Raw genomic sequence first — 11,939 nt, forward strand, 5'->3', positions numbered from 1 at the left:
AAAAGAGAGGGGGGGCATAAAACCAAAACCCTCTCAACCAGTGGGAAATCTAAAGAAGGGCAAACCCAGCCTATTCTTTACAAAGTCAGCTCTTAAGAAAACCGGGATAGAGTAAAAAAAAATGGAGTCAGGAAGAGTAAGACCATGGTTAGCGAGGGAGTCTGCACAAGTGTTCCCTTCTCTGTAAATATGAGAAACCACAAAAGACTTCTGAGAGATAATATTAACACAATTAATCCATCTATTACGGACTTGCCAAGGAACCTTAAAAGGGGTGAAAAAGCCTTCACCACCGCCATGGAGTCAGATTCTAACCAAATATGATTCCAATTCTTCTCATTGGCGAACTCAATGGCAGACATCGCCCCAGAGAGTTCGGCGATGAGAGAATTAGAGAAACCAAGAAAACAAGAAAAAGCACCCAAGAAATCGCCGTCATGATTTCTATAAATACTGCCACAAGCTGAAGGACCAGGATTATTAAGAGAGGCACCATCACAATTAATCTTGATCCAAGACCAAGGCGGGGGCTTCCAAATAACCTCAACAATTTGAGAGGCAGCCGGAGGCTGAATGCGGACCCGAAACTGTTTGAGAACAGAGAAATCCAGAAGGGGAAGAAAGGAGCCAGCTTTAGACTGACCAGAGCAAGTAGCAATAATCCCTGCTATGGAGGAGGCAGCCGAGATAATCTTAGAGTTAAAAGTCAAACTATTGCGAGCAAACCAAATGGCGTTGAACACCAAGACTATGGCACAGTGAATCACTGAAGCACATTGCAAAGACCAAGATTTATAGCAAACAGACCAAACATCATCCCAATTACGAATAGGAGTCCGAGAGTTGAGGCAGGAAGCTAACCAGTTCCACAAGATGGTAGCGTACTAACAATAAAAATTGATTTTTCTAGTTGTAGATGATTGTCCCTTTATTAACGATAGAAATTGATTTGTATAGTTGTAAAGTGAAAATCATTTAACTTGAAGGGACTTGGATTTCAAATATTATTCATTGATAACTGTTTAAAAATGAAATTAAAAATAAAAATTAATTTAATATTCAAAAAATTAAAAATTAAAAAAAATTCAACGTGTCAGTCCAGTCACGGTTTAAAAGTATGAAAAGAATCGGTTTAGAAGTAGGAAAAAACATATTTGAGAAAAATATTAACAGAAGGACTAATATAATCCGGATAAATTTTGTAAGGGATTAAGTTTAGTCAATTTTTTTGTGAGAGACTAATTTGACTCGTGTAATATTTGCGAGGGACCAAAATGGGGCTTCACTCTTAAATTATTAGATCATTCGTTAAACCGCATGATTAAATCAGATTAAATCCAATAATTTAGTTGAATAAATTGATTCTATAATAAAATTATTTAATTATTAAATCAATTGAACGAAAAGATTCTGTCTCTAAAAAAAATACAACACTTATAAAATTTCATTTTTTTTTTAAATATCATAATTTTATAAGTTATTTTTTAAAGTTATGCATTTTCTTGAGACTTTAGATCTTTATCCTTAAAGTAATGAAAATGGCAAAATATTCTTACTTGCTTTTTATTCAAGTTTGTCATGAGTTCTATAAAACCTCAGTTTTTATCTTAGTATTTTGTTAAATATTAGAGCGTTTTTAATTAATTATTATTATTTTAGATCAAGGAGAATTGAGAGATTTAATTGTAACTATTTAATGATAATATTTGAATAATAATTTAGGGGATTTAATTATATTTTTATATTAGAATTATTAGAGAATTAAAGGGAAGAAGATTTGGGTGATAAATTAGAATTTAGGGAAATATGTAACACCTATATTTTTCATTTATTAATTTAATTAAAATTTAAATTAATTATTTGGATTATTCGGTATTTTAATTTGATTAAATTGGAGAAATTGAGAAATAATGTTATTGGGCCAGTGTTGTCTTTAATAAAGGGGAGGTGTTGATTGTTAGGCCTTTACTAAAAGTTTGATTTTATTTTTTATAAAATAGAAAAGAAGGAAAATTGGAAAATAGAAAGCAAAAGAGCAAAAGAAGAGAATAGAGCAGAGAACGTGAAACAACTTTGGAAGAGGAAAAACCAAGAACTTTGCTAAGGTAACGGGGACTCTTCCGATTATCATCTTTTATGTATTCATGAATGGTAGGATTGCTTAGGTGGGTTAGATCCTTCAATTGCATGTGTTCTATGTTTTGGGGTTTTGAAGCTTTTAGGTTCAATTTCATGCTTTTGATGCAATTAAATGCTTATGGATGATTGATGATGTTAGATAGAATTGTGACATGTTAGATTGTCGTTAATTTGCTGAAATTGATTTTGTTTTGGTGTTATACTCTTGTTTGTGCGTTTTGGACTGAGTTGGAGGAAGTAAGATGCTGCCAAATACTAATTTTATGCTACTGGTGTGTGGTACTCGGTACCATGACGTAACCAATTACGTGTGTGAGGAGAAAATAGCGAATAGGTTAACACTAAGGTGTAACCGGTTACGTTATTTCTGTAATCGGTTACGCTGAAGGTTTTTTTAAAAAAATTAACATTTTGTGTGTAATCGGTTACGTTGTTTCTGTAACCGGTTACATGATAGCTTTTTTGAAATTTTTTTAAATATTTTCTAAAACTCATAAATTTTAAACCGTGTAGTCGTTTTAAGCGTCGTTTCGAGCGTTGTAAAACTAATGAGATGTTTTATATGATTAAATGGTGTGATGAGTGTTGGCTCGATTTTATTTTGGAACCTCGACTTAATTATTTTGGTGAAGTTATACATTGTGTGCATATATTGTCATTTATAACAATGTAGTAATATGGTGATGGTATGATTGTGTTGTATTGTTGGGATTGTTGTGATGATATGTATGATGTGATTTTGAATGGTGGTGAACATGAACATACTAAATTCAGTGATGTGGTGTTGAGATGATTTTGTTCATCATGATCGGTGATGATAGTAAGTATGTCATATGTTATACATGCATTCATAATCATTTTGGTGGCTGAATCCCGGTGACGTTTGGATCAGTGGATGTCATAATTCTCATCGTGTGGAATTAGTACTGGAAGGGCCGTATCTCAGTGATGTTTAGATCGGTCATATGGGTTAATCTCATGACGAATTGGTACCACATGCATATATATATATATATATATATATATATATATATATATATATATATATATATATATATATATATATATATATATATATATATATATATATATATATATATATATATATATATATATATATATATATATATATATATATATTGTAATAACATGAGTGGAGGATTTTCCAGTGTTATTGCATGGTGACGTGATTAAATACATGTTGTGTTGTTGATGAATATTTTCTGAAAATCTAAACATATTATAATTGGGTGATTAATGTGCTTATGACGTTTTATTGTTTATAAACTCATAACATTTGTTAATTGTGAATGAGACTCACCCTTACTGTTGACATTTTTCAGACTAAGGAGTAGCGACTTTTGGTTTTGCTGAGGATAACTTATAGGCTAGCCCGTCTAGTTGTAGCATTGGTGTCACGCTCTGATTTGTAACACTGGGGAACGCTTGTTTTTAGAGTTGATTGTTATACTTTCAGTTTATTGATTTTGTTGGATTATTAAAAACAGGGACATGCTAATGAGTGCCCCGGAGGCACTCTTTAGGTTTTGATTTTAAATAGACGAGAGAGAGAGAGAGAGAGAGAGAGAGAGAGAGAGAGAGAGAGAGAGAGAGAGAGAGAGAGAGAGAGAGAGAATAATGTCGGTACATGACAATTTGGTGAAAAACAAAAGGTGGATAAAAGTGAGGCAACCCTAGCAAAGAAGAGACAGAGGAGAGTTTCCATTGTTAAAACTTCAAGCTTTCGATAAATACTTTGAAAAATACTTATATTAAATTATGGATCGTTTTACCATATTAATAGAAAAGGCTTAATAAATGTTTTTGACTATTTTCCAACTCACCCTATCCTTATCTTATCTTACACACCACGCAAAATTTCAATTTTATCTCCAGTTTTTGTAGATTCACATCTGGAAGCACATTTTTTTTTGAAAATTTGATTCCTTCTCTAGATGCATCTACGAAAGCGTATAAAACACAGTTAAATTCCACCTTATATTGAGTTTAGCAATAATTTCGTAGATGCATCTACGGAAGTACTTAATGTTTTTGGAACAAAGGTACTTTCGCAGATCCATCTACGGAACAGTATGCTATTTTTTGAATTTTTTGAATGTATTGTAGATTATCCAATGTTTTCTTGTTGCTTTATTGTTCATAAATATACACCGTTAAATTCTAATAAAAGACAACAGTAGGTAGACCAATAAAAATATAATATATAAATAATGAAAGTCAAAGTGTCGGGTACATCATCAAATACATAAAAAAATAAAATATAAATACATCATCTAATATAACTACTGAGTATGTCGGGTGTCATCCTGCGTATCATCCACTCAGAGTCCACCAAGGGCTTTACTGGCTCTACCCCAAGCATCAAGTGTCCCACGGGTCCTGGAACGATGCCGACAGTACATAAATGCATTATCTGTCAGCCTGATCATATCATCCAGCACACGCCTAGCTCAGTAATCAGCATCTCCTGAGCTTCCGCCTTCGTCATCCTACCGTGACGAAAGAGGAAACCCCTGATAGGTAGATAAAGTAGGCATGCCACATCATCTAGGGTGATGGTAATATCACCGTTGGGTAGATGAAATGAGGATGCCTCAGGATGCTATCTCTCCACAAAGACCGCAAGCATACCATTATGTATAGTATGGTAGTTGAGCGTACATAGTTCCCTCATGCCTGAAGCTGTCAGTGCCTCCTGAAACCATGGCTCGTCAAGATGCGCGAGATATTTAATCTTCCACCCATGGTTGTAGAACCTCTGGGGATCCCTACTCTGAAATTTTTAAAAAATTCAAACGATTAGTAGTAAACAAGGTCAGAACTAACAAAAATAAATAGTAATTAACAAATAAAATTTACCTCTCCATCCCATATATGCCTAGCTGCATGATCGTCATACTCTGTCAAAAGGGATGCGTCTATAGGACCCACAGGGTGCCAGATAGGCTCTAGCACCGATTCATCCTCATGTCCATGCGAAGGTGGCACAGCAGATCTTGCATCGCCCGTCACTGGCACAGGCACAAGAGTAGAAGTAGAAGTAGTGCCACAACGACGTCTGCAGGGATGGCATCTGTGAGGAATCCTCAGCATCATCCCAGAGCCTCTGTGAAGTAGTAGTAGACGGGGAAAGCCCCTCAACTAAGACATGTGTAGTATGTCCGACTGTGGCGGGTGTATGAACTGGAACAGCATCTGAGAGCCCCTCAACCGGGACATGTGTAGAATGTCCGGCTGTAACGGGTGTATCAGGTGGAACAGCAGCTCCATCAGTCACCTGAGATATAACACGCGTCCGTTCGCGACACACAAATGCTTGTTGTGCAATCCTCCTATGTATATCTCTATCTGGCCCGTGAGTCATAATGTTTGCATAGGTAACCGTATATGAACAATGAAATACAAATAAATAAGGAATTAAAAATAAAATTATCTTTCCGTAGATGGACCTACGGAAGCATGGTAGTTTCATAAACATTGGGTGCTTCTGTAGATGGACCTACGAAGCATGTTAGTTACAAAAACATTGGGTGCTTCCGTAGATGGACCTACGGAAATCCCCAACGTCCATCTCTTTCGTAGATGGATCTACGCAAGCAACTGAAACTCAGAAACACAACAATGGCGTCTGAGTACAGTTCCAACCAATACAAACTCAATTTTTGTGGCTTGATCGTCCTTTTAAAGCCTCAAACAATCCCTACATTGTCTCTAAACATTATTGTTAAACCTATCAAGTCATTTCTACACCTAAATAACACATTCTAATACAATTTCAAAACTACTTTAAAATAACTAAAAATTCCATAAACTTATCGATTAAAATATCGCTTTGAACTTGATAGATAGTTGAAGTTGATGTTAACAACGTAGCCGAACTTGATATCGATTTTGAGGTAGGGGAAAGAGAGTTTAGGGTTGAGAGAGTATGAGGGTTGAGAGATTTGAGTTTGAAAATGTGAAGAATGAGGGAGAGGAAAGGTCTGGCGCGAGATATAACACCAAAACTTTTTCGTAGATGCCCAAGCGGATGACTTTCGTAGGTGCATCTACGGAACAAAACAATGTTTAACAAAAAAAAAAAGGTGCTTCCAAAAATGCATCTACAGAAGCACGAAGACAAAATAGACAATTCGGTGGTGGGTGAGAAGGGCATGAGGTTGGTTGAGAAATTACCATGCTTTTTTTATGTATTTTTCCCGTATATTAATTTTAAGATTTATTTTCTCTTAGTTTAAAAAAATATAAGAATGTAGGTTAAAATCTACGACATTTCGCTTATTTATCATTAAATAAAATTTTAACTATTAATTTATTAAAAATAAAATTATAATATTTATAATATTTTTTCCGATCCTATTTATAAGAGACAAGTTATTTTTTAAATTTATTGAATAATTAATATATCTAGTCTATTATTAGACCAAATACATTAATTATTAAATAAATTTTATAAAAATGAAATTATTTTTTATAAATAAGACTGAAAAAAATAATAAAGGTGTTGAGAAGATATTCCATAGCTTACATATTTTAATAAGCATTTTATTAATTAAAATTTACCCATTTTAATAAATACATTAAAAAAATATTGAAAAGTGCATAGTATTAAAATAATGACAATAAATGTGTGGGTAGTTCGATGGAACTTTCTTTTACCAACACCAATCCAAAAACGACACTTACCTTAAACTGATTTGATTTTAAAATAATAGGCAGAACAGTCAACATGCTCTTTTTCTTTTTTTTAATTACTATTAAATAAATTTTGTATTTTTGGAAAATCAATATCCGATACTATTTAGTTTGTAATACTCTAAATTAATATTTGAGTGAAAACCCATTTTAGTCTCTCACAAATATTACATGAATTAAATTAGTCTTTCACAATAAAATAGACTCAATTAAATTTAATCCCTTGTAAAATTTAACCGGATCATATTAGTCATTTTGTTAATATTTTTTTCAAACCGTTTTTTCATAGTTTTAAACCGTGACTAGATTGCCACGTTGAATTTTATTTATTTTTTATTTTTTAAATACTAAATTGATTTGTATTTTTAATTTCATTTTTAAACAATTATAAATTAATAATATAAAAAAGCCAAAATTATTTTTTATAAGGAGTTGAACTCACACCCATGTGATTTAATCTTAAACAATTTTAAATTTAAAATTAAAAATACAAAATTTGTATCAATATGGTCTCGAATCTAAGTCTCTTCAGATTAAATGACAGTCAATTTAATACAATAGCAATTGATTTGTCTATTTGTAAATGATAGTCACTTTACTAACAATAGAAATTAATTTGTCTAGTTGTTATTGATAATCACTTTACTAACCGTGAAAATTGATTTGTCTAGTTGTAAATGATAATCACTTTATTAACAATAGAAATTGATTTATCTAGTTGTAAATGATAGTCACTTTACTAACAATAGAAATTGATTTGGCTAATTGTAAATGATAGTCACTTTATTAAAAATATAAATTGATTTGTGTTGTTGTAAATAATAGTCAATTTACTTACAATAGAAATTGATTTTTGTATTCGTAAATGATAGTCACTTTATTAAGGAAAGAAAATAATTTATATAGTTGTAAAGTGAAAATCATTTAACTTGAAGGGACTTGGATTTCAGACCTCGTGGTAAAAATTTATGTATATAATTTGTTAAAAATTAATTTATAAGAAACAATTTTGGATTTTTTGATATTATTCATTGATAACTGTTTAAAAATGAAATTAAAAATAAAAATTCATTTAGTATTCAAAAAATAAAAAATTCAACAAAATTCAACGTGTCAGTCCAGTCACGGTTTAAAAGTATGAAAAGAACCGGTTTAGAAGTAGAAAAAAAACATATTTGAGAAAAGTATTAGCAAAAGGACTAATATGATTCGTTTAAATTTTGTAAGGGATTAAGTTGGATCAATTTTTTTGTGAGGGACTCATTTGACTCGGGTAATATCTGTGAGGGGCCAAAATGGGTCTTCACAATTAATATTTTAAAATTTGGATGATCATTAAATCGACGAAGATATTAGGCCATTAAACCATTCATTAAATTATTTGATCATTAACCTCAAAGGGTTGGCTCAGTTGGCAAATGAGCTTTCTTCAAAAAGGGACGAAATCGACTAGTACTCAGGTTCGATCCCGGCTGGAGTAAAAAACGCCCTGGGGCCATGGTGTCGTCGTCTCCGAACCCGGGTCCGGATTATCACGTGGGGCCCCTTTCCCCCGCGGATACCGGTCGGTTAACACCAAAATAAAAATTATTTGATCATTCGTTAAATCGCATAATTAAACCAGATTAAATTGAATAATTTGGTTGAATAAATCGATCTTTATTGTAAAATTATTTAATTATTAAACCAATCGAACGAGATGATTCGGTCTCTGAAAAAAATACAACAACTATAAAATTTCAATTTTTTCAAAATATCATAATATTACAAGTTCATTTTTTAAAGTTATGCATTTTCTTGTGACTTTAGATCTTTATCCTTAAAGTAAAGTTTTTTCTTTACCCACCTCCCTATTGGGGTCACCCCCACGAAAACTCCACTTTACCCCTGCTTCGGAAATGCATTTCCGAAATATTTTTTTTCTAAATTTTTCCAGACTTCGAAAGTGTATTTTCAAAAAAATCCCAAAATTTGGGATTTTGATTAATTCGAAGATGCATCTCCGAAAAAACAAAAAACAAAAATCTAAAAATCCCAAAAATTAATTTTAGGATATTAATTAATTCATATATCATAAATTTGATATAATTTATGAGTAATAAATAATAATAATTATATATTTTGATATAATTTATTAGTTATGAATAATAATTATTATATATTTCTATTCTGATTCATATTTTAAAATTTAAAATAATTTTAATTAAAAAAATTAAAATAATTTCACTTGCAAAATGAGTTATAAATTTTTATTTATAATAATTATTATGTATTTACAAAAAAAATTAAGAAAATGAGTGTTTTAATTTATATATTTATATAATAATTATAATATTTATATAATAATTATAATAATTATTATATATTTATAAAAATTATTATATATTAATATATTTATATAATAGTTAGTATATATTAATTAGAAATATATTTATATATTTTTATGATAATTATAAAAATTATAAAAATTAGTGTTTTACTTTATAATAATTATTATATATTTATATATTTATATAATAATTATTATGTATTTATATATTTTATATTTATATATTTCACTTACAAAATTAACAATTATTATTATATATTTATATATTTCTATTCTGATTCATAATTAAAAATGAGTTATAATTTTTTATTTAGTTTAAAAAAATTAAAAAAAGACTTTGTCTTGATTTTATTTAATGAATAAATTTTATATTTAATTCTATATAATTCAAAATTTACTTATGAAATTAAAATGTTTTTGATTTATATAAGTTAGTAAAATAATTTTTAACTTTAAAATTGTTTAGAAAATTTTGATTCACCTTGATTTTATTGATTCACCTTGATTTTATACGTATTAATTATATTGATTCACCTTGATTTTATACGTATTAATTATATTGATTCACCTTGATTTTAATTTTTTAATAATTATTGAATTCTTTTGGAAGTGTATATCCGAAACATTCCAAGACCAATTTGGTCTTGAAATATTTCGGATATGCATCTTCGAAGACACCCCTCTCCCAAAAAAAATGTGTTTTCGGAAATGCATCTCCGAAAACTCAAAAAAGAGGGTGTTTTCGAAAATCCATCTCCGAAAACACCTTTTTTTCATGTTTCCGGAAGTGCAGTTCTGAAATAAGACAAATTATGAAAAAAAAACATGCGTTTCGGAAATGCATTTCCGAAATAAGGGGTATTTTAGGTTTTTCACCAGAGGTGACCAAGAAAATAGGGAGGTGGGTAAAGAAATTTTCTAAAGTAATGAAAATGGCAAAATATTCTTACTTGCTTTTTATTCAAATTTGACATGAGTTATGAAAAACCTCTGTTTTAGGTGAATTCTTATCTACCAAACTCAAAAAGTTGGATAAGGTTGTCTCTTTTGTAAAATACTTTGAAAACAATAAACATTTATAGTATTTTAATAAATAATTAAATGTGTTAAACTAGATGGAATCATGTGATTTGTTGGAGGTACACTATCCAACTTTTTGTGATGGATAGAGAAGTTGTTCCCTTGTTTTTAACCTAGTATTTTTAGTTAAATATTATAGCGTCTTTTAGTTAATTAATAATTTAGGGGATTTAATTATATTTTTATATTATAATAATTAGAGAATATGAGGGAAGAAGATTTGGGTGATAAATTAGAATTTAGGGTGTGTTTGGTTCGAGCTAAAGCGGAGGGGGAGGGAATATTTATAGTAAAATGTGATTGGTTCAATTTTTAGTTGGGGAGGGGAAATTAGCAAAATCTCTCCAAATGATATTTTTTGCGTCCTTCCGGATCAGAGGGATTCGGAGGGAAGGAGAGAGAATCTGAGTTTTAATATTAATAAATTAATATATTTACTAAAATATCCTCAGTTTTATTATTTTAAAATTGTTATTTTCTTTCATGTCCGTGCTTTTCTTTTTGTGATCTTTTCTCTATTTCTTCCATTAAGTTATTATAATTATTATTCATCTTCAAATTATTTTTATTTTTTATTTATACAAATTATAATTATTGTAATTTTTAGTTTTTTATTATAATTTATTTTATGTATTCAAAAGTTGTTATCAACCCGTAGTTTATTTTGTATCGAGAGTTATAATACGAATCAAATGCACTCAACTTTTTTAATGTTATGTCGTAACTTATGACTTTTTAATCACTTAATTATACAAATATTATTTCCAAAAAATATTTATAAATTTTTCATCTTTGAATATCAAATCACTTATATAAAATTACAAGGATAAAATTGTAAATTATTATTAAAAACACTCCCCTCTCCTCATGAACCAAACATATTTTTAAACGAAATATCTCATCTCCCCTCCCCTCCCCTTCCCTCGTTTAAACCAAACATATATAGAATTACAAAAAATATTTCGACTCCCCTCCCCTTCCGTTTCCTCCATTAAAATTTCTCCCCTCCCCCTCATTTGAACCAAATAGACCCTTAAGATCCATTTGGTTGAGGGGTTTTGGAGTGGATGGGAGGGAATATTTTAAACTTAGTATGTTTGGTTCAATTTTTTATGAGGAGAGGGGAAGGGAGGTAATTTAAATCCCTTCGAGAGTTGTTTTTCGTTCCCTCTTAATTGAGGGGTTTTGGAGGGGAGTGGAGAGGAGGGAGAGGAGTTATATTAAAATCTGTTTTTGTTATAGTGACAAAATTATCCTATTTTTTTATTATGATCATAAAATTGTCCTTAATAAATATTATATGTTCATTTATCACTTTATTAGATTTTTTCATATTTTTTTAACGACAACTCTATTATTTAATTATTATGACTCAACTTTCTTTTTCTTTTATGTGTTTTTTTGTTTATTTTCATTTTTTTTGTAATAAAGTAATTGCTTTAGAAGTTGTTGTGTTGTATTACATATCGATTTATAATTGTAGTATATGAGTTATATATTATATATATATATATATATATATATAATTTAATTTTATAAATATTTTATGAGATTAGATGGATCATCAAGATGAAAAAAATTATTTATTTGAAGATTGATCACATAATAATTTTATGACTTTTATCAATATTTTATTTACACTTTAATATATTTCTGAGTATTTAAAATATTAAAT

This window comes from Vicia villosa, linkage group LG4 (assembly GCF_029867415.1).
Source record: "Vicia villosa cultivar HV-30 ecotype Madison, WI linkage group LG4, Vvil1.0, whole genome shotgun sequence".
NCBI classification, from domain to species: Eukaryota; Viridiplantae; Streptophyta; class Magnoliopsida; order Fabales; family Fabaceae; genus Vicia; species Vicia villosa.